The 26,074-nt window shown below is 28.5% G+C and overlaps 1 protein-coding gene across 1 annotated transcript in view; it reads left to right on the top strand.

Annotated features, from left to right (window-relative positions):
* The window catches only part of LOC136973929 (GRB2-associated-binding protein 1-like), a 51,462-nt gene that overhangs the window by 3,096 nt on the left and 22,292 nt on the right, over positions 1 to 26,074 (top strand).

Below are 26,074 nucleotides of genomic sequence, written 5' to 3'. Positions count from 1 at the left end.
AAATATTGTTCATGTCTTTGGTTGCTTTTTGAGCTAAGTTTTTTGTCTATATTTTTGGCTATTTTTTTCTGTTAACTAATAAAAAAATTATGCAGTTCTTTTTAATATATATTAATAGATTTTGATAAATTCTTTGTATATAAATTGGAAAATTCTCACTGGACACTTTTTTTTTATTATATTATCATAACATAAAGTATATTTTTATGGTTTTATTTAGTTCAGAAAACCAGGTGGGATGCTCTCTTCTGCATTTAAAATTCAGCTCCAAGTCAGCAACTTGTGCCATGTTTTTGGTAACCACTAAAAGTGGTTTATAGATGAATAAACAAATTGTTACGTCTTTCTTATCCAACATTTATCAGAAGTCAAGAAGCACTCAGAAGACAATTTTAATTCATGAAATTAACCAATTTCATGAATTAAAATTAACACGAAATTAACCAATTTAGTTGTTGAAAGGAAATGTCTTGAGAAGGCTTTTTGAACTTTGAGATGAAGTATATCTTTTCCTCAAAGATAAGACACTACTTGCAGAAAAATTTGAAAACGTATCTTGGGTTTTCCACCTTGCATACCTTGTGGACATATTGAGAAACTAAATGAACTGAATCTGTTTCTGCAAGGATATGGACATAACATTTTTACAATAGAAGAAAAAGTTTCGGCATTTCACAAGAAACTATTCAAATTTAGACACGTTTCATATTTTGTCTGAATTTCTTGTACTGAACTTAATCACTGCCAATTATAGACAGGAAATACAAGCTATTATGGTGGAATATTGCAGAGGCTGCACTCTGAGTTTTTTCGTATTTCTTGTTCTTATGTAAGGGAAGTGACATCGAGAATTGCTGGGTTATGTTGCCATAATTATGATGGACAATGTGGTGCAAGTCAAACTTTCCATCCAGCAGCAAGAAATGCTGATAGACATGGCATTAGATCATCATATGCATGAATTTTTCCAAGAAAAATCACTAATACAATCTTGAAGTGAAGCTGAAAAAAGTATCCTTCAGTTTCAAGCAATTACACCTCTTTTTCCATTTGTATCATCATACTTGTGTGAAAAAGCATTTTCCATCATGCTTAATATGAAGATAATCTAGAAACTGTCTTTATCTTGAACCAGATTTAATCATATCTGTGATTACCCTTTCACCAAGGATACAGACTTTAATTAGAAAAAACAGGCATACTAAAATTGGCTAGCAGAGAAGTTATGTTTCAGCTGAAATATCTTATTTGCATCTTATGTGCACATTGCTTGCATGTTTGCTGAAACATTACAGCCATCTGTCGTTATTGTTTTATTGAACAAATGGGTGGCATGCAGTTAATGGTATGTCGGGCTTTCTGTTTTCAGCAACAGGTACTTAAAAGAAAAAGTTTGAAAACCCTTAGCATAGAGTATAAGGATAATGCATCTAAATATTTTTACAAAAAATTATATATGCTTAAAACACTGCAATATAGTATGATTATAACATAATTCTTTTGCATCTAAAAATTTTTTTCTCCTAAAAGGAGAGATCATCTAAGAATTTGTTAAAATAATGATGATAAATAAGATCTTTCTACATAATTTTGGTTAATTTATTATCTTTAAGCTGTGTTTAAACAGATAACAATAAAACTTATTACACATGACCAATAATTTTCTTTAATTATTGATTTAATTTCTCTCACACAGACCCAGCATTCCCACTGGTGTGATTTTTCCACATATAAGTTAATCATTTCAGATATTAATTTTTTACCTGAATAGTGGTACATGTATAATGAAAATGCTAAATTTTTAGATTTGTAATATAAATTAAAGGAAACATTCATTCAAGTATCACCTTTAGATGATAAAAAATAAAGTTGCTATTATTATTTTTAATGGAAACAGTTTAGTAGTTTAAAAGAAATATTATTTTTAAGATGTATCATAAACTGTCTTAAATAAATACTGAACTATTTCTACAATTTTTGAATTTTAACCACTAACATTCTGACAGAAAATTATTAAAATAATAAATGAAATAAATCGGAATACTTGATCATATCTCTACAGATTCTAATAATTAAATTAAAAACTTGAAAATCGGATGTGTTTATAATTTTATTAATTATTTAAATTTACAAAAATGAATTAAATATTATATACTCAGTATATAATATATATGCTTTGAGTCATTTAATAACTGTGTGATGATTAAATATTCCTTAGTACGTTTAGTTAGTCGTAATCAATTGTAGCAATTATTTGATATCTTACATGTTAGCAATTCATAATCTCAAACATAAACTGAAATCACAGGCAACCAGTGGACTTTTGTCTTATTTTATATTTTTAAATATTTTTGTCAGCAAACAAAAACAGTAGAAATGTTATGATGATAAATGTTTTTGTTGAACCTGAACAGTTATATATATTAAGCCCAGCACAAACTATTTGATACTGTTGCTTTTTACTTGATTTCATATGAGCTTTCTGTAATCATGTTGCTACTTTCCTTTGACAATCTTGTAATGGTAATATCACTCATGACATAGTTCTAAAGAAGCAATAAATATTCCCTCTACTGTTCCATGAACTATTGCTGAGAGGAGTTTCTTTATAACATGATAAAAATTAGCAATTAAGATATGTTACTTATAGTTTCTTGCAAGGTTTTTTTTATTAGCAAAAAGTTAATTAATAAGCATTTTTTTAATTAATACAGGTAATATATAATGGACAAGGAAATATGTAATACTAAAGGTATTTTATATATGTTTTACAGTTTTAATAATTTAATAAAATAATTGATAATCAGTCAAAAAATTTTCCACTTGAAACTGCAGCTTGCAACCGAAATAAGTAGTGCAAAAACTGTATTTCACTGTGCATGAAAGTCTCGTAACCACCGCACAAAAAATCCAATATGTTGGATCTGAGAATTGTCAAAGGAACTGCCTACTTTCACTTAAATGGTATGACATAGAGTGACATTAAATTGAAGACTGCATGGTCAATGGTCAAAGCTATGATAAATCTTATGAACTTAGTTTGACATTGTATTTGATTAGTTTGTGCTTAGCCTCAGGAATTAGTTGTGTATAATACTGATGATAAAAATATGAATTTGTGATTGCAGTTTATCAGGTAACATTACTATTTAATCTGACCATTCAATAGTTTGCTTTTCTCTGACTTAAAATCAGAAGATACTACTACAATAGCATTGCACATTGAACCCAGGGATGGTATTCTCTGTGTTGATTGTCATAAAAAAGAAAAATAGGAAAAAAAACAGTTTGGTATTTTTATAATAATAATAATAATAATCTAATAGAAGCACACTATATTTTTATTCACTTTTTTCTGTCAGTATGTTAAATGTAACAAAACATTAGAGAAAAAGTTAAGGAGGATTGCAGTTTGCCCATGTCTGGTTTATAACAACATGAAATCTTCAATACAAAAAATTACATTATTTATGAGATGACCTGATATCATGTATGTTTTAGAGGAATTTCTCTCAATACATCTATCAATCATTTCAGACCAACATATTCTATAATAAGAAAAGAAGTGTGTCTTATTGTCAGTTAAGTTGTGATTTTGAAGCATAACTCCAGTAAACAATTAAACAGCATTCAAAAAATTATTAGAATATCACAGAAAAGTCATGGTTATGATACATATTAAACATTTTTGATATAAATTACTTTTCAAAATAAATCAGTTTTAAAATGAATGTTTTTGTTCATCACATATAATTATCATTATATATAATTGTATTCCATATTGATTCATTTGTCCTTGGTTTTTATTAGTTGTAGTTAAGTAAATATGATAGATTAACCATGATAAAACATTATTTATACTGAATGGAATGACAATGTAATGAAACATGAATTCTTTTTTTCCTAATTGCTGATTTGTATTTTATATCTGAATTATAGCTTGACTTGTATTTTTAGAAGAAAAAAATAAAACTGTATAGTAGGATGATTCATCTTTATATTTTTGCTGTGTACCAAATATTTTATATTGTTTCTCTAAAAATTTTGAAGATTTATTGGACATGTTAAGAATTTGACTTATTTTTATTAAATTTTTATATTTTTCAGTTAATTTTAAAAAAATTTTTAAGTTTAAAGTAAACTCATTTTATTTTATAATGGATATTCATTCCTTAATGTTTTATGTAAAAAATATATTTTATGTAAAATTATAATCTATATTCTTTCCTAAAAATATTTAGCTATTTCTTTTTCTGTAGAATATTTGTTATTTCAATTATGCCTTGGATCTTAGACATGTGGAAACAATTATATGAATTACTAGAAATAGATATTAATTGAAGAATTACCTTTATTTTGTTCTTGAATTACCCTTGAATTACCTTTTATGTTTGATTTATTTACATCAAGATATCAAGTTTATCTCTGTTAGTGATTTACTAGTATGCTGCATTGAAACAATGAAACTAAGGATTGATCAAATGAAAGTTGTTCGTGCCATGTCACAAAGTCCTTCACAAGGGGAGGGGAATGAAGTCACATGTGGTGTGATAAGCATACATCAATGAACAAGGGGGGAAAAGTTTGGTCATTTTGCACATTTGGTTTTGGTGTTGAGTAATGAAAACATGGCCAGAGTTATTCGGAATCTGTCCAAGGTCAAAATGTGGTGCCGCCACTTTGAGCCAACCAGTAGATGAGCGAGCATGCAATGGAAATACTCCAGTTGACCAATACACAAAAAATTCAACCTTATAGGCCTCCACCTATAAGGTTATGATGACTGCATTTTTTGACATTGTGAGGCCTTTGCTGATGGATTTTAAAGATCCTCACATGAACATCACTGCCAACTGCTACAATGCAACATTGGATAAACTGCATAAAGCCATAAAGAAGACCAGGTGTGTTATCGTGTGATGCAATTTTGTTACATGACAATGCTTAATGGCATGTTGCAAACGCTGTCAGGATGCTTTATCACAAAAAGGTTGGGAGGTTCTGCACCACCCTTCCTATAGCCCCAATCTGTCACCATGTGATTTTCATTTGTTTGGAACTTTAAGAAAGCCTCTTAAGGGACAGCACTTTAACTCTGATGTGGAAGTCAAGGAAGCAGTCACCCAATGGTTCAAGGACCAACCAACAGTTCTTTGCAGACTGTATCTGTCGTTTCCCCAAGCAGTGGGGTATGTATCTGAATGCCCACGTTAACTTTTTTAATGAACAAAAGTGCATTCTGGCTTTCACGTGTATTTCTTTCTTTAATCATGACTTACTGATGGATATATTGTTTCATTTGTGTTAATAAATTTACTCGAATGGGTTTCATTTGATGAATTCTTATATAATGTCTTAATTTTCACTAATATATTTCACATTGTTAACTAGAAAAAAAATGCTTTGGAAAGTTGAATTGATTTTTTTCTGTAATTAAAAATTATATTTTTATCTTAATTTGCAGACTGACATATTCTAAATATTACTTACCATATATTAGTAAATTCAAATTCTACATAAGAGCATTAATAATGAATGAAAGAAATGTTTAAAAATAAACTGTAATGATTTTAAGACTAATATAATTTATTTACTCTACCATAACAACTAACATTGGAAAGATAAAAAATTGTTTATTTTTTATAATAATGAATTAAGTGTTTAAACATATTAATAGGAGTTTAATTTATAAAATAACTATATTCTTTAAACATATGAAATGTTATGATGATGAAAAGTAATGCAGTAATACTCATTAAAAAATTTTTGATAGATTAAAAGACATCTTCATTGTGACTTTTATTTTGGACTTTGCAAAGTAGTAAATTATATTGCCTTGCAAATTAAAGGGAATTTAATAGTTTTCTGGATTCCTGATAAAGTGGTTGGTTCCAGATTACGAAGTGCATTTCTACTATAATATCAATCAATTCTGGATGCAAATTTTATAAGCAAATAATTCTTCCATACATGAAATAAACTGTCTCATGATCACTATATCTTATGAGCCTATAATGTGCATTTGACTTCTGATGCTTATTCTGTACATGCAGATTTTTACAAATTTTCAAAGTGACTTTAGAGTTTCAAATTATTACATTAAAATTTTTAATAAATAATTAAAGTTACTTAATAAACAGAATAATTAAATTATGTTTATATTTATCTCTGTCAATTATTAAAATATAATTTATTTTAAATTGTTAATATTTTTAATACAGCAATGTCAAATCCATATGGAAATCATTAAACATCTGATAACCTATTTATACTTTTATATTTGTAAGTGACTTATAGACTAAGGCAGTGTTTCTCAAACTTTTTGGTCCACGACCCCCATTTTGCACTTAAAAATTTCAAAGGACCCCTGAAAAATGCATATGTGTAGAAAAACATCCCGGAGGGGGGATTAATTTAAATTTAGAAGGAGTTAATTTTTTTTTTTTTTTTTTTGTTTAATTGCATTGAAACATTCATAATTTTAATAGAAAATTTATTTTTAGTATTATTAAAAATTATTAACTTATCTTTGGTACATATTTGAACAAAATATTCTATGTACTGTACATGTTTCGACATTAGTAAACTGAATTAGTTAAGTTAAACATATTTTAAATTTTATGTGATGAGTGAGGCTGCTTATTTTGGCACAATAAATTAAACCTGGGTTTAATATCAGTCACTGCAGGTCTCATAGGGATTTCTATGTTGCTAAGACGAGAGCGCTGCTTTGTTTTGATGTTGGTCATTACCAAAAATGCCTTTTCTCATAAATACCGTATTAGCCCAAATATAACGTGACTACGAAATTTTCATAAAGATATTTAGAAAAAAAATAATACTCATAAAAGAATTCAAAGAAAGTAAAATTCAATCAGATAAGCATTTATTTAGGTAATTATAGCTAATAACACAGGTTACATTCATATCAATAAAATTAAGTAATGTAAAACAAAATTAATATTACGTTAGTAACAACAAAAAACAAATGTTTATTCAGAATCTGAACTGTTTTCAGAATGAGAACTCATTGATGTCACATCGGTATCATCAGTATTTTCATTCACGCATTCAGTCTCCCACAAAATGTCATCTTTCGTCCCATTTAAATCATTGGAAATGCAGCATTTCTTGAAACCTTTAACTATCGATTCAGGTTTGATCTTCTGCCAGGCAGTCGCAATCCATTCTCCTAAAAGAGAGACTGAGGGTTTTTTTATTTTTCCTGAAGGTGTCAATGGATGATTGTCCGATAATAACCAATTGTTGTATTCTTTTCAAAAATTCTCTTTAAATGGTTTATTAACCACCACATCCAAGACTTGCAACTGAGAAGTCATACCATCCAGTATTATTACAAGATTGGAATTCAATGCCTCAATTTTTTCCTTAACACTTGTCGTAAGGTGGCCTCGAAGTGCATCAAGGACTAGCATGGAGCAGGAGTTTCTCAGAGAACCTGGCCGTTTCCCCCATATCACATTCAACCAGTCTAATACCAACTCCTCTGTCATCCAACCTTTTTCTTGGACCTGAAAAACAATTCCTGGACACAGCTTTTCTTTGGACATTGTTTTACGTTTCAATGTAACGTAAGGTTGAAGCTTTTGTCTGTCAGCAGTAACAGCAAGCATAACAGTAATTCTGGACTTTTCATAACCAGCTGACTTTAATAAGATCGTTTTTTCACTTTTCTTATTTACTGTAAGGTCGGAAGGCATGTCAAAATAGACTTTGGTTTGGTCTGCATTTCCCACATTTCCAAGACTGTAGTTGTGCTTTTAGTGTAATGATATAATATGGTGCTGATAAGCCAGCAATTTTTCATTAAAGTCATCGGGAAGTTTTTGTGCGAGAGTTGTCTGCCGTCATAGTGATAAACTGTTCCTTTTCATCACTCTTCTACACCAACCCATACTTGCCTTAAAGTCCTTTCTAGGAATGTTTAAATTAGCAGCCTCTTCTAATGCTTTAAATCTTATGACTTCACGGGATATTGGGCACCCTTCATTTTGCTTTTCTATTACGAATTTTAACACACTCTGCTCAACTTCATTAAACCTTCCTTTTTTAGGTCCACTAAAAGATTTTCTTGAAGAATTTGCATTCTTATATTTCCTTAAATCTTTTCTTCATAGGCGGATGTTTACTTCTGGAACTCCGTATTTCCTCGAAGCTCTCAAGTTGTTCGTTTTTTCTGCCTCGTTTGCAACCATAATTTTAAAATTCATATTGTAGGTTCTCCTGGTACCTTTATTTATTTGACTCTTTGATGAGCCTTTTTTCTCAACACTACCTTTATTACTCACACTCATTTGTTATGGGCAATAAAGAAAAGAGTAAAGTAACCGTCGCTAGTCACTAGAGCAAAAAACAAATGAAACAAAACAGTTGCGTGAGACGTTAACAAGTGGAGACATAGCCTTACTATAGTAGGGCTATGCAAACAAAAGTGCAGGCCTACTAACTAGATCACATGGTTGTTTTGAAGTGGTCAGTCGAGCTAGGAATTGGTCGGACGTTTAGTCGCATTTCAACCTCTGTAGGAAAATGTTCTTGTTTATATTACATTCCATTACTTAAATCCCGAATTTAGTGTGAGTCGAATTTTTAACGGAAAATAAATGGTCGAAAAATATCGTGTTATATTCGGGCTAATATGGTAAGTAGTTGCAAATAGTAAGAGAACTACCATTGCTAATTCAGCGAGTAGTGGATGCTCTGTTTTCACACTAAGTCAAAAAAGAATTTAATGTTTGCTTACTAAACTCGGTTCCGAACATTGTTCTATCATAGTTCAGGCTGGGAGTGGAAGCTCGGGAGATTCCCGAATAGCGCACAAATTTTTGAATGTTATATTAGTCTCGTATTAAAATATTCATATTATTTTTATTTATATGTGCAATTTATTTAAGTAAAAATTATTTTATACATTTTTTATTTCTACTATTTCTAAGCACGAATCCATAGTAAATTTATAAAATATTTGAAAAAGAATTGATGTCATCAATTTTTCTGTGACCCCCCCAAATATTTTTCATGACCCCCACTTTGAGAATCACTGGACTATAGAATATTCAGAAAAACATTTTATAAATATACTGATTGATTTACTTCTATAAACTGATAGTTTATTTTACTTTTTTACAAGGGCTGCTAAAAGCTTGTATGGGACTGGTATAGAATGGTCCTCCTCTTTCCACTAGCATATGTCTTTTATGAATTTTTTTTTTAACAAATGAAATGTGGAATGTTTATTTATTGATCAAAAGCAGTCCTAAAGATTTTTTATTTTTTCTAGTAAAAATAACATAAAAATTAATTTATACGGATAGGAATCACTACAGGCCCTAGGTTTTCTCCAGGCTCAGGGAAAAAAATCTCCAGTTCCCTTCCCTCTTGATGGCTCTGCTTTTTACTAGTAAATCATTCAACACAAATAAAACAATTTAGTTTTTATTGAAATATATATTAATAGCAGGATTTAGAATCTTTATCTAGATAATCATAAATTATGAAAACTTGGACACACTAACTTTTTAGTTTGAAAATGGCTCATATCTAAAAAAATGTTGACTAAAAAGTTTATTTATCTTAATCCTATTATAACTTAATTTTGAACAGACATTGTGTAATAATTTATATTTTGAATTTGTTCTGCATTTACCATAGTGATTTAATGAAGTATCTGATAATGGACTGCTCATCCAAAAGTACATATATGTAAATTTTTTGATCTATTTGAACTCCATTTAAAGCACATTTTTAAATTTTATCAGTACTGGTGGAATGTTTTTTCATCAATCTATTAGTTTGCTCTCATAAAAACATCTCACTATAAAAAACAATTTTCACTGTACTGAAATGTTCATCAAGTAATTAGTACTGAAAATCACTAGAGAGGTTGCGGCCGATGTTTTTGCATTGAAAATTTCAGCTGCCACCTCTCTATTATCTTTTCAGCATTACCTGTGTTTAATAATGAAAAGAAATGCTTACATATACATTTCCTGACAAAGACATTTCTGTAAATTTCAAAAGTGTTTGCATGAACATCTCTTTTTGTTATTAAACACACACAACACTTAAGACAGTGTTTTCAGTACTTGAAAATCTTGATATTTTTAACAAGTTCAAGTTCATAAAAATGTCATACATTTTACTATTTATATGTATTTTTAGCTTTATCTTCAGCTTTAAATAATTCATTAAGAGCAGAATTATATAGAAAATTCATTTCAAAATTTAAATATTTTAAATCCTGTTTGAGGATTAACTTTTATTTCTGCCAATATATAAACTTAAAAATAAAAATTCTATTATATTGATACAATAGGTTGAATAGAAAGTTTTGTACTATTTTTATTCAATGTAATCTATTGTGCCATTTTAAAAAGACTATTATTTCTCTGCTTTTTATTTATGCAACTGAAGTTTTTTCTCATATAGCATTTGAAATGCATTTTTGATTTTCAAACTTGAGTAATTTTTATTATCCATAATAATTTATTTCTTTAACTTATATTATTCTCAATTATTAAATGAAATTTAAAGTACATTTACTATAAAGAAATTACTATGTTTTGATTCATTCTTTAGCTCTGTTATTTGGATTTTTTTTTATTTAAATGTTGATGTACAGTTTAGTTTAATGTTTAGTTTATCCTATAATATCTAATATGGATTATTATATTAGTTCATAATTTAATTTTCTTCTGTTGTCAAGGAAACCAAAATTTAGATTCAATTACATATCAAACATTATCTTATGAGCATTCCTGAAGCATTTGTTCTAATTTTTTGTTTAATTTGATAACCATTAAAGCAATTTTGTTTTTATGATTATCAGAATTTTAATAAGTTGTTTACTTGAGTCCATAATTGTTAATTGTTTAAATTATAGTTTATCATTTAGATATGTGAAAAATTATCAAATTAAATACAAAAAATAAATGTTGATTGTGAGAATTTTAAATCAAATGAAAAAATAAATGTATTGATATGTTACTACCTATCTACTATATACATAGTTTGTGAATAATACAGTAGTATTGCATTATTTACAATCATAGAAGAGATATTAAGAGAAGTTTAATATATAGCTATAGATAGATAAAGTGAAATTTATATTTATAAATTAATGTGTAATGTATTATGAAGTGGTCATTTAAAATATATTATTACAATGCAGCAACAATAACAAATGCTAATTATATATTTTATAAATAAATAATAGACTTTCTATTATGAAATAAAGATAATAATCAAAAAAGTTATTTATTTTTTTAAGCACTGCATTTTCTAATGTATCATTTTCTATCAAGGAAAAGTATCATATTGCCTCAGTGATAATTTTTACATTTGTATCATACCTGAAATTTTTGTTGTTAATTCTCAAAAATATTTTAGAATGGTATATAAGAATGATTATTGTTGATCATTAATTTTATTATGGGTTACAAATGTAAATTTTGATCTGTAGAAAGAAAGAAATTTATAAATAAATACTCGTAATAAATATTTTAACTTCTGTATTATCTTAAGCATGTTTAGATTTATTCATCCAACATCAGAAAAATAATATAAAAATCAACAAGAAAAATATACTGAACATGCCAAAATGTATTTTATATTAAAATTAAATATTAGAATAAAATATTATTCAATATATATGTATTTTAAAAGTTTAATAAAGTTACATTATTCTATAATTAAATGCAAATAATATTAACAAAATAAATTAATAAATTTTTTCACCAGTATATTTACACATGTTGTGTTTGACATTGTGTATATTATTTCATTTGTTTTACAATAACATCATTATATTGATTATAGACTTTTTTTTAGTATACTGTAGTTTCATACAGGTATTGGGGGGTGTCTCGACCGGCGAAAGTGTTGGCGCATTTATCTCGAGAATATCGATACTACTTTATGTGATAGTGGTTTGTTCTCAGGTGAATATGCAACCTCAATTGAAACGGATCTACAAAAATAGACTATCCCTGTTATTGATATTATATCTATTGTTTATTTCGGGGATAGAAACTAATCTAGGTCTGTTGACTAGATCACCTCAATATGGTGGCCATACAGATATGCGAAAGAAGGGGTGGGGGAGGCCTCGCAATGTTAATCCTAAAGTTACAGATAAAATAAATATATCTGAAATTGTGCCCAGTCAGGAAATTCATCCAGAAGAACAAGATTATGATAGAAGTGAACTAATCAACGTGAGATCTCCAAAAATACAAGATTATTTTCACACTGTCCGAGGAATAGACATTTTAACAGCAGAAGAACAAAGATATTTGTTGAAATCCATACATGAATTAATTGAAGAAAAATTTACTCAATTAAATACTGGATTACAAAATATCAAAACAGAAGTTAATATCCTGAAAGAAGAAAATTGAGCCTATCAACTGAAATCCAAAAGAATTGCACAAAAACTGGAAGAAATTGACTCACTAAGGATAATTCCCACACTAAAGGTATGCCAGAATTTGAAATAGATCAATTATTAAATGAAAAAATGAACAAAAACATAGTAATTATAAATTTTCCTTTTAAAACTTCTGAATATCTAAATGAAATAGAACAATTTATTACAATAGAACTAGGCATAACAAATGGTCCTATAGATAGTTTAATTAAATTAACTGATAATTAATATAAGCCTATGGTGAAAATTGTATTATCCTCAACATATGATAGAAATTTAATACTTAAAGAATTTTGATCTAAGAAACCTAAAATTAATTTAGAAGAATGGAAAAAAATAATATTCAAAACAGATCTATGCAGAAGATCAAAGCTGAAGAGAAAAAATTTGATTTCAGTAGCTCAACAAGAAAAAGCTAAAGGCACCAAAATAATAATGAGAGATGATTACTATATAAATAGACTATCTACACATATGATTTCAACTTAGAAAAAGTTATACAACTAAAGAGTTTTTTATGATTAAGTTAAATGGTTTATCATATATGCATGCAAAAAAATCTTATATTACTATGAATTCTTGGAAAATAGATGATATCACAAACCAAGAAATAATAGAAAACAAGTAAAACAGCAAAGCCATATTTGAGACAAGACTATGTCTTGAAGACTCACTGCTAAGCGGGATCGCTTTGACGCGCATGGTGGGTCTCGTTCTCATTCTCCAATCTTCTTTGATATCACTGGTTTTGAGCGCGATCTTTGAAACTTTGCCCTCGGTCACGATTACAAGGTCGTCCACAATGCATTTTCGGTGAAATTAACCTATCCAATTTTGAAATCTCTCTCTGTTGCGTGTCACTCCGGGTTGAATTTTTGCCGATGCCTATCGAAAATTTCCCGTTTTTGAAAAAATAATCTCGGCTATTGTATTGAATGAAAATATTTTATTATTTTGCACAAACGATATATATATATATATATATAAACAAATCATGTTTCGGAAGTTAGTTTTAATATAAAATTATAATGACGCGCCATCTAGTTTCAAAAACATTCCAATGAAATGAGATATCTCCGGTCAATCGGTCGAGGTTAGCATGTGGCGACCGGAAATATGTGGGTTATAACATGGGACAGGTAAATGGGTTTTTTCAAAGATTCGTTTGTCAAAATTCAATTTAATAATATTCATATTTCCAACTTTCCAACCAGTAACACTTGCGCAAATCTCGCACTGCTGCCTGTTTGTAGAGAGTGTCGCCATTTTGTATTTTATTTTGACTCTGTTTTTGGTCCCCGACTACCTACGAGTCTGGTTTTTTTTATGTGCGCCTGATTTGGGCACCTAATACTCTGTGCCAAATTTCAACTCCTGACATGTACTCCTTCATACCTCTTAGGTATGAAGCATGATTTGGGCACCTAATACTCTGTGCCAAATTTCAATTCCTGACATGTACTCCTTCATACCTCTTAGGTATGAAGGAGTACATGTCAGGAGTTGAAATTTGGCACAGAGTATTAGGTGCCCAAATCATGCGCACATAAAAAAAAACCAGACTCGTAGGTAGTCAGGGGACCAAAAACAGAGTCAAAATAAAATACAAAATGGCGACACTCTCTAAAGGCGCTAAGCTGGTAACACAGCAGGCAGTACGATTTTATAAACAAGACATAGTCTTGTCAATAATAATCAAAAAAGGCATAGATTAGACCAGACAAATATAGTTATAGACATGCCACTAGAAGTTAGATTCAATACTAAGTGATAATTCAAAAATTCTCTTTGGTTTTTGGAATATTCAAAGACACTATAGAAAACTATACATGGACATATTTTACAATTACTTGGAATCTAATGCAGTTATTGGACTTTCTGAAACTCTTTTTGTAAATTCTGTAATGATTTACAAACTATACAATTATGCAAAAACTTTTTGTAATCAATCTCTTTAAAGTTATAAGGACTTGATCTGATTCAACTAATGAATGTAATAAGATGAACTGATGATACCAAATGATATTATTATTGTTATGATTAATATGAATACAATGTAATAAATGTAATAACACTCTGTAATAACAGGCCTAATACCACTAATAAATTTATTATTATTATTACAGGTATTAAACTTTTTAAATATTTGTGTCTAACAGTAGTTTTGTGTTTCATGAACCCCGGGGTTCCACCAATAAAATTTAGATTGTGCAATAGAATTAGCATTTTGAGTTCTAATAGTTTAAAACATACATGAAAAACTTATTTAAGTAAAATTTTGAAAATTATTAATATTCATCGAAAGGGGACCTGTAAATAAACTGCAAGGCTGACATCTGTAGAAAATAAGATTGGCTGAATCTAGTGGTGAGAGAATCATATTATGCATTTAATTCTTTGTAAATTTTTTATGTGAAAATCGTTCTATAGTTAAAATAAATGAACCACTGGTGTAGAATCATATCTACAGTTTTAATTTTCTGTTTAATAATATCAGTTTGTCAATTCATCTTTCTAATAATTAGTCATTTTTCAATTTAACTTGCATATTCTTTCATTTTCTATATCTTTTATATCTTCATGTTTGATTTATATTTTTAATATAATGTGTTAATTTAGTGAAGCATGTGATTTCTGTCTTTGTTTTTACTTTGTTTTCTGTTATCTTAACATGTAAGGGTGCTGAAACAAAACATTGACCAGCAAGGAATGGGCTTTGTAGTGACACAGTTAGTGATTTGGCTGTATTTGTTAATGACTGTTTTGTTGCAAGAAACTACTTCAGTGTTGAATGTGTTTACTACAGACTTAGATGAGCTTTGATAGTTTAAATAAATAAATAAAATATTCATTGTCATTGTGACCCGATGTAATGAATCAGTCAAGCACTACAAACAGGTTTTGATAGATAACTAAAAGAATTCAATGCTTTTTTATTAACATTAAGATAGATTAGTGTTGTTTTGCCTATGATTACCTAAGAATGTTGCAAAAAAATCTTGTTTTTGCAAATGTAGAGTAAACAAGTATTAGTGGTATCTTATACCTTGACCACAGCAGCCATCCTACTAAAATATTGATTTGTATGTAAGAGATTAATTAAAATCTGGATAATCTTTCAATTATTTTCATCATATTAATTATGAGGTGCATATATTTCTTGTTAGAATTTAATTTTATTAAATATTGAGGAAATGTTATATGTCAAAGGGTATGCTTTAATTTTATGAGTGTCTGAGAATTTTGTTTCAACTTGTTTTAAGTTTGTAATGAGTAAATATTTACAATGTGATAACTATCACTCACTCTCTTTTATTCATGAAAGAGTTAACATAAATTTGTGAAAGCCAGAATTATTATAATGTATTATTGCTCATTAAGGAAATAATTCATGCCTACATACACATGGAAAACACAATCTTCTAGTTAAAATTTAATAATAATCATAAAATAGAATGGACTGTTTTGATAACTTAAAATTCATGTAGAAATTAATTTCCTTTATGTGTACAAATTCAAATTCAATTTGTTTCAAACAAGATAAATTTTTTACATAAAATATTTACCAAAATAAAATTTTATATTAAAATTTATTTAGAAGTTATTTCAAGAAGGAGAAGAATAAACCAAATTAAAAATTCGATTTTATAATTAGTTTTTCTATTTGTAATTGAAAGATCAAAATAGAAATATAACCTAAATAAAGTTAATGCTAATTAATTTGCAAGTTAAATATGTTTTTAAAAAGTAAAACAAAATAAAAAAAATTTGGTTGCAAAACAGTTTAATGACCCAATTAATATGAAAAAATAATTTGCATTTTTATTTAAAAACTTTTTTCCTGATTTATAAAATTTCATGACTTCTGGATGGTTTTTCCATGTGCAACTTTTGACAACTTGATTCAATTTTCACCATGCAAGATTATTTACTGGAAAACTATTCTTATCCAGAAAATTATTATTGCTTTATTTTGTCATATGTTTCACCAGAATTGTATTTATTCTGTCTATTTTTGGTTTTTCTACAAATTAAAAATGGTAGAGGAAATGCTGAATTTGTCCTGTTTATTATTAAATAACAATTGTATAATATAAAACTGTAATTAATCGGTTAAATCATATATATTGTTTTGTTCTTTTACTTGAGATTTAGTCACATTTGCTAATTTCCCCCTAATACTGGTAATATTTGTCAGAGTTGATATTTGATTGATAGACTTAAGAATTTCAAACTGAAAAAAAAAGTAAAATATATGAGTAATACAAAAGTCATTTGCAGTACTTTATAACAGAATGAAACGAAACAAGCATTAATAAAATTCGAAGCTTGAAAAATAAATGAGCAAAAAATATGTCGTGTTTCAGGTTCTTGTTGCAGCTGTATAAAAGTGGTAAACTTCAGCATAAACGATTACCCTCAAGCATCAGATATAATTCCTAGGCTACATAAAGAGCAAGAAATATTTAAATAACACTAATAATCCTAATTTTGATTTAAATTTTGAGCGCACATTAATGTTATATTACATTATATGAGTTCTTGTTACGTCATTCCTGATCGCCACTTAACTTTGAATGTCTCTTTTCGAATTAATTTTTGAAAAAAAATACCCTGTTTAATATAAAATTCCATCGTTTATCTAATAGTTTCAAATTATTTTATATTATTTATTATATAAAATAATTCGAAAAGTAAATCATTTTCTGCTAAAACGGGAAAATATCCTGGTGTATACTTTTAAATTGTAGAGTATTTCGGTTCTAAATGTAATACGAAACGTTTAAAAGTCATATTTTTCTAATTTCGTATGTTATGAATCAGTCTATTTTTATCCGCTAATGAATGCTAAATTAAAATAAATTTCCACGGATATTATTTTATAAATAACGATGGTTTTATCCATTATACATAGTCGCAACTATTGCATTTTAATGCACAAAAATAAATAATTCTACTCGTATATGTTAGATTTTATGTGGATAACTTAAACTTTTTAAAAAGTTTGGTTAAAAAATGTGAGGAATTTTAATTAAATGTATTTAAATTTTTTTTTAATTCGTTTTTAACGATTGTTTATTATAATAAAAATTATTGTTAACTGCCTTGTATTTTGATAACTTAAAATCAAATAATGAATTATATAAGATTGAGTGAAACGAATAGTTTTTAAAGATTTAACTGTGTGAATTTTTCAAATATCCTTTATCAAGAAAATTTATTTTTCCTAAAATTAAATATCTATTTTTAGGAAAACATTTTGGCAATGTTTCATGTCCATTTTCCTTCTAAATTACATTCTCAAAAATATTGCTATTTTGAGTAATAAACAGTTGATTGTTTTGATGATAAAAAGAATTGTGTATTGTATTCTTAGTAAAAATATATAACGAAACTTCCTAATATAATTCTGAATTAATTTTAATACCATTTAATTTACAATATAAAAATTGAATTTCTAGAAAGATATCTACCAAAATAGAATTTTAATAGTAAAAGTCTGTAATAATTAAACTCTTGCAACTTAACAGTTGAAAACTTTTTCATAATTTATTTTATATGTCACATATAAATTATATATATATAAGTTATATAATATATAATTTAATACAAAGTAAATTACATGTATTATCTATATTTTTTAAATATTTTAAAGTCAATGAGAAAATACATTTTTTAAAGGTTAAACTGAATAAATCCTATACAATGCCTTTTATAAAACAATAATTTCATTTGAATCCCTTTTAAATACTAGAAAACTAAACTAAAAATACTGTTAAGTTAATTCCGTTTAGAAATTGGAATATCAGTAAAGCGAGCGGGGAAAAAATATACCCGTGACTATATTTATAATAATTTGTGATAGTAGTACACACGTACAAGATACACTGTTTTATTTATATAGTGCATCGACTTCGCAGGCATGTTAATACGAACAGGAACTTTCACGTCACTTCCAGCAGATTGTGAAAAGAACGGAAGTTGTGATCTGATTGTAATGAAAAAGAAATACAGAAAAAGTATTCTTAAATTACACAGTTGTTCGCTTCAAAAAAGTTCTTTTTTTCCATCACATTGAAAAATTTCGGATAATAATTTCATTGCAGTGTTTATTATCTAATTTTAGTAATAATGATTATAAGCTTTTTAAATTGTAGATTATAGTTTATTGACTTCTATATCGGAGTTTATTTTGATAAATATATTATCGCATTTTACTGATAACGTGTTTTGTTTTTCGGACTAGTTTTTGTTGATTCATATTCTCAGATGAATTGTTTCTAGTAAATACAGGAACGTCTAGAATTAGGTGGAAAATAACTACTCCGGGAAGTTTGTTTTCATTCTATCCAGCTTATCTTTAGTTCAGTTTTATTATACGGAATTTAAAATGTTGACAAGTAAAAATTCAAGACAATTAGATAAGCAAACATTGAAGACAAGATTGTGGTGTTTTTAGCAATTTCTATTAATTGTAATTATACATATCTCGCTAAAGCTTAAGTTGCAAGTTTACATATTGAGATATTTCATCATGATAGAAAAATTAAATTAAATTTTCGAATCCCCAATTTTTCATGGGCTGTAATGTACTGTACATTGGTCGTCATTTTCATTCTTCATTCATACTAGTTGGCCCCTTTATGTATTGGGTCATTCGAAATGGTTACAATATGTTGTTCTTTGTGTTAATTAACCGAATAACTGTCCGTGTGAAATTTTCGCAGTGTTGAGTTCAAATTTTCAGCAAAATTTATAAGTGCTTAATATATGAGAATAAATATGTGCATAAATAAAATTTGAAAAATGCAGTTTATTTTATAAGTCACAGAATATGATCAGTGTTGAAAGCACATAAATGTGTTTCTCTCATTCTTAAAATCAGACATGTATGTATGTGTTATATACAGGTATATACTAGTACAGTACATGTTTCATAAATATATATGTTGTGACTGTCTTGTATTGAGACTTTCCTGTATATTCATCAAATACAGACATGTTTTAAGTGCATTTATGTGTAATGTACTGTAGGCTTTTTATTATACTGTATCTATTATAGAATTACTTAATGCAAGTGAAATTCAAATATCAGGTGTTAGTTTTATCAAAAGTCATAATTGTTTTTAAGAAAAAGAGATTGTTTCACCTTATAATTACATTTGTATGATTTTTAAATATCAAAATCACGTTTTTATTGATAATTCACTACAGAATTAATTTCATTTATGATTTTGGTATGTAAAGAAAGTATTTTGAAAATTGAGGTTTTGAGAAGTAAACCGTGCTCCTATAGAAGGAAAATCCAATGGAGGGAAATGACTTGTACGCATTAGATTACTGGAATTATTAAAGAGTAAAGTAATAGTTGTAATCCGTAAAAAGTAGAAAAATCTTATAACAAGTTTGCCGGGTCAGCTAGTAGTTTTATATTGCTTTCTATAGATTGTCTTTATCTTTAATAGAACTTACATATCTCATAGCTTACATAATAGAACTTCTCAGTTTTAAGCGCTCAAACCTATAATTAGAAAAAGAAATTACAGTACGTATATTTAACGCTTAATATGTAAAATCTGTATTCTGTATGCATAAAGGAGTAAGCATCGATAAATATCACACACAGCCAGAGTTTCATCTACGACACGTGATCTGTATTCTGTCATCATACAAGTCTAGCATCGCACTCCAGCGAACCGGAAGTTCCGCTATTATTTGTCTCGATTCGAAGATTTCGAGTACGTCAGCACATTTTGATTTAAAAGTTTGTCGTAGTTATATGTCCATTAAAGATTTTCCTAATTACTTTCGTGTTTATAGTTGTTTGAGATAGAAATGATTACTGTTCCGGACGATAAAAAATGGCCGTGCATCCGGTTTCCGTACAATGCGGTTCTATTTTACCTTCTAAAATTCACTTTTTTAATTTTTTAAAAACATTTAAATTTAATTTTTTTTTTAAATCTGAATTATCAGTCTCTCATAGACAATCAACGCGATTAATTTTAAATTATTCTTTCTTTTATAAACATAGAGGGATGCACATAAATTATGTATCGTAGATATGGTCGAGTGAGTATACTGATGACCGTTAATGCGTTACGGGGGATGGGGTATTTACAAAACCATTACATAATGTTAGAATCTCAGGCAGTGGTGCGTTATAGCTCCATGGATTCCCAGGCAAATTTGAATTAGGGGCCCCGTGTAGTGTTGACTTCTCTTCAGTTTTTTTCGGCGAAAATATTTGCATGTAAGATTGGTTTGGAGCCCCTTTCGGGTGGGGCCTCAGGCGATTTTCCTTTTTGCTCATAGGATAACAGAATGGTTTCGGAAGGGTTGCATAGCGAACCGTATTGTTATGGATTTTTTAAAATAGTGTAACGGTCAGTACCTCGTGCTTTGTATTATACCTTAGTATTAGTAACGTTGTCCGAGGAATACGCGTTACGTAATTCTGTGCATATGTGCGACGCGTTACGGGAGAGTGGGTTGGTTGTTGAAAGGTATAAAAATAGCGTTACGTAATTTACGGACGATCCCGTATACAGATTTCTGAGAATACAAACTATATCATGTATATATTAGCGGTGTGATTGCGCCGCGCGCCTACTAGTTGAACATAAGTAGTTACGTTGATTCGATTAAATAAGTGTAATATGTGTTACATAATAAACCACGCACTTAAAATATGGCTTTGAGAGAAAGTATTTTTTAAAATTGTCATTCGTTAATAAATAATCCAATGCCATCATTATAGTAGAAGATTGAATTTATTAGGACACTTTTTTTATAGTAATAAAAATTGAGAAGTGATGATAAAATATATTGATAAAGTTAAACTGTCACCATCGTGTTCTTTTTTATAACTTTCGATTTTAGGCACTTCCTCGTTCAAATTAAGGATGTGAAAATGTAAGACTGGTTCTGTAAAAGGACTTTGTGTAAATTTTTCGGAAATTTAAATGAAAAGCATGTTTTCAAAAATGCGTGAAATCGTATCCTTAACTGTTTTTACGTGAAATGGTGAAATTAATATTTGTCCTAGATTATATGCAAATGTTTGTTACGAAGTGACGAAATAACTGGTGCATAAAAGTGGTAAGCAAGCGAGCCAATGACATGATTCGTTTCATAGGCTCGCTTGCTTAGCTGTTTGTCATCTAGCCTCACTCAACATTACGTAAAGTTTAATATTTTTTTATTCTTTATTAATTAAATTGTTTGTACAAATAAACAACTTTAAAAAAAGCCTTTATTTGATTTTTATCGTTAGTGGTAACTCATGATGTATATTTTCACTACTGTATTTTGTAAAATTTTTTAGTTATTATTGACATTTTGATATTATAAAATTCGATTGAACGCCATATTTTGCACAGATTCATTCATTTCGTATCAAAAACCAATTAATTTTCTACTCGTAGGATTTTTTAAAGCGATAAATCTAAAAGATTTTCAATGAGAGACGTAGAGATTGAATCATTTTTTTAAAATTTTCTTTAGTAGCAACCAGTAAAATTGATTTTATGTATGCAAAGAATGAAAACTTAATCATGTTTATATACAAATATAAGTTTATATTTTATTATTTTAATAATACAATTACAGAAAAGAGATTAAGAAGTGTTCCTCATTCGAAGATACAGGTATTGATGAATGATTCAAAGCAGTTTTCCACTCGAGATTTTTTTTATACAGAAGTTTAAATTCAAAATTTAAAATAATATTCGTAATTTATACTAAATTGATATACTGTATTTGTGTTATGAACATTTCGAATTATACAGTTTTTTATATGAATTCAAATTAATAATTGGAATGTATTTATACATGATGGTATTCAAGCTTATAATGATCGTCCAGGCGACCTTAGCCTAATTTCGTGGGTCAAACAGTTAAGATTTTAGATGAAGAATATAAGGACCTTTCTAACTGTTTAGAGATAAGGCGAAAATGCGAATTTACAAAGTAGTTAAGCAGGTCTGCGCAACTTGCGGTGTGAGAAGTTATTCCGTTTTTTCCCTGTATCGTGTTAGCATTAATTACAAACGTGCACTTCCATGGCTGGCAACAAACAAAACAAAAGGAAGTGTATTTTTTCGAATATTCAATTTTGCTAGAACTCTACATTAAAATATGTATTAGGAACTTAACGCGTTCACATTTTTAATACATTGATTTCTGTCGTAAAAATTTAAAGCGTGCCAACATTTGGAATCGGTTTTAATGCTTGTTATTCAAAGTTATTTAAAGTTTATCTGTTTTGGGTCCCACTTCAGTGTTAAGTGTGCTCAAAATATTAATATTTTATCAAATCATCGATCAGTTTTTAGTATATTACAATGAATATGACTGACTACTTGAGAATGGGAGAGAAATGAAAGAAGTTAGTGCTTTTATTTTTAATCAGTTTGTTTGGCTTCTTTCTCGATTTTTTTGGCACTCATTTTTGATTATACAACTATTTTCTATCATGTTGCTATCATTGTTTCATTCGCTATTAACATATTGTGTAGTGCCAATTTTTACTTTCCCGGCTGTTATATAACTTATAACAGAAGGAAAGTATGGCAGTCGATCAAAAAATGACCCCCAGATTTTTACATTTTTGGACTCGAGACTTTTAAACGTCGAGAAATGCAAAAAAATTGGAGGCTTTTTCTGTATGTATGGATGTTAGTATGGGGGGCACGATTTTGTTCACCCTGTTTGAAGCTTAATAACTTCTCGAAAACTTCTGAAATTTTGCAGGGAGGCTTGAGTAGTAGGTGGATTGATGCCGTTAAATTTTGGTGATTAAAAGTCGAAAGGGGTGAGGAGATAAAGGGGATCGTGTGTATCTCTAGTAGGGTAAGACTTAATGACGATTTTACTCGTTATTAGCATTTACAGTTTTTTCATAAAACCCATCCTTACCCTCAAAATTAGCCTTTTTTCCATTTTATAATATCAATAGTTAAAAATATGAAAGTTTTTAAAAAAATGAAATGTAATAGATGGCACCACCAAATGTTGCCGTGAAAGTTAAGCAACTCGTTGCTGGATATTTTGTTTTCGAAATAACTAAATTTCGAATTCAATTTTTGTATATTAAATGCTGAAAAAATACGTGGTTCGGACGGTTTGAATATTATTTGAATTGGTTCAAAAGGTTTAACCTTGTGTCGTCAGTTATGCATAAAATAACCTTTGAATTAATATTGCTAAGAAATGGTTCTATTTTTACTTTTAGCATCAAATGGTAACGTTGATAGCTCGTCCGATGCATGGCTGCGAAATCTGCATTTACCAACGTATTGTCATTTACAATAATAATTGCCTCACTTTTGTTATGGTGACATGTGATTGCAAATAATAATTGTTTTAGGTCATTTCATCTAACGTTTCTTTTCATACTTCGTCGGATAATGACAGGAAGTGCGATGTACGGTGTTAGAAAACAGAAAACTTCGTTATTCTTGCTGTTTAAGATAAAAATAGGCTACAGTTTACTTCAAATTTGAAATGAGTGTCGTTTTAAGTGTATCTGGCTCCGTTTAGCAAAGGTTTTTTTCTCCTCTTATCTTCAGCTGTTAAAAAGCTAAATGGTTATTTCTTAAATTAGGACACTATCATCGGATGTGGTCATCATTGAATTCAGTTTATTATATACATAAATAGTAACAATAGTAAAAAATTCCTTTATATTGTTTGTGCATGTTATAACATATATAAGAAGAAAGTTTGTCTGTTCTTAATGCATTTGAAGACAATGCATCCAAACTTTTCAGAACTGCTCTAATACTACATAATTTTATTGTCTGGTACATAGACTACCGTTATAGACAGAAAAATTCTCCTCCCGGACATAAAGTAGTTGACCTTCTGAATGAGAGGATGAACTTTGAATTTTTTTTTTTTTTTTTTATGGAATGTTTGCATACATTTACAAATTATACATATTTTAGTACATTTAATGAATTACAGACATTCTGAACATTCAACTAAAATAAAATATTTAACTAAATTGGTGTTAACTTTCTAAAAATTAACTTAAAAAACACACACAATGTATACAAATTCAAAATACATTTGTTCATCTTTAATTTCTGTAGTAAAGTCCATCAATTTATTTAATTTTTAAACGTCATTTATAAATTATCACAGCCAAATTTTTTCTTGTCATAATCGATTTAAATTACGCAATATTTAATAGGAGAAAAAAGAAGTCAGACGGTCATACACACAATTTCCTGTAGTACAGTATCTAGTTATAAACATACCTCACGCGTGTTAGGCAAAGATTACTAATGTCTCGACAACCGATGAGTCAGTAAATAACTGACGTCATAAAGGTTGATTTTAAAGAAAATAGACATGGAAATTTTTCATAAAACCACAGGAAACTAACTGGCCAGGAAACGTAGCTAACATAGGAAATAATTTAAGACCTTGATGTATTTGGGTGTTTTTTTTTTTTTTTTGTCCTGTTTTCATCCAGCTTTTACATAGCAGTCACACTAGTTAATGTTTATTCATTATAATAAAAATTTAATTTATTCGTGACGTATTAAAATTTATAACGTATTCAGGAATGATTTTATTAAAATTCAGATATCTGATGATGTGTTTATCTACTTGTGACACGAATTTCTAACGTTGAGGAAACAGGAAATAACCGATATAGTAGCCTCAGGCTATCGCACGATTGGAAGATTAAAGTTGAAAGGTTTCTGGTTTGTTTAATGGATAAGTTAATTTATTTCGAATAAAAATTCATGTTACCACGATTCACATGTTAATATTTCGATGTTTCGGGTTAAATTATTCCCATTACGGAACGAGAGACATGACGTTTCCTTTCTGAGAATTCGCCAAAAATAAATTGAGTTTATTTCTGGAATCGGCGTATGTTTTGATAAATTCATTTTCTGCTTATTTAATTTATGTAAATTTTAATGATAATCTTCGTTATGAATTTCTAATATTGCTGAAAGAAATTATTAAAAATTCGTGGGTAATTTTGTGTTATGAATCATCATTTGCACACTACCTAAACAAAATGTTTTCTTTCTTTTCCTGTGATTCATCGGATCGACTGCTGTTTTATATTTATAGCATCTAAGTTCATTAAAAGGAGGGGGGAAAACTCAAAATTTATATACACTCGTCACTATTTCTTAACAGTTTATCTCCAGTTAGAAATTCCACGAATGGAGAGCATTAAACGGCAAGTAAATAAAGATAAAAATAACTGAAAACATAAAATGAAATCCTTTAAATAATTCTCTTAAAGTACAGCAATTTTATGAGGCACTATATTGTTTAAAACATAATTAAAGGATTAGTTTGTCCAACAGATTTAAACTATATACTTGCTAGTTTGGTTTATTTTCTGTAAGGAAAATAAATGTAGTGTAAAAAACGAACCAAGTCATTTATTAAATAAATTAAATGACTATATCAGTTCTCCTTTTTTTTTTTTTTTTTATTGAAGCATTAACTTGTAGAACAATCTGTTGGTGCCTGTCTGCATACTGACATCGACCTATGACAGCTGTTGATGAAATTTGACATCAGTTAATGATGAAAAATTATAGATATATTTTAATAGTTTTCGTATTAGACAATTAAGATTTGCAA

Source organism: Centruroides vittatus, unplaced genomic scaffold (assembly GCF_030686945.1).
Source record: "Centruroides vittatus isolate TY-2023 unplaced genomic scaffold, ASM3068694v2 contig_3313, whole genome shotgun sequence".
NCBI lineage: Eukaryota > Metazoa > Arthropoda > Arachnida > Scorpiones > Buthidae > Centruroides > Centruroides vittatus.
The sequence above is the reverse complement of the archived record's forward strand: the minus strand, read 5'-3'. Positions and strand labels throughout refer to the sequence as shown.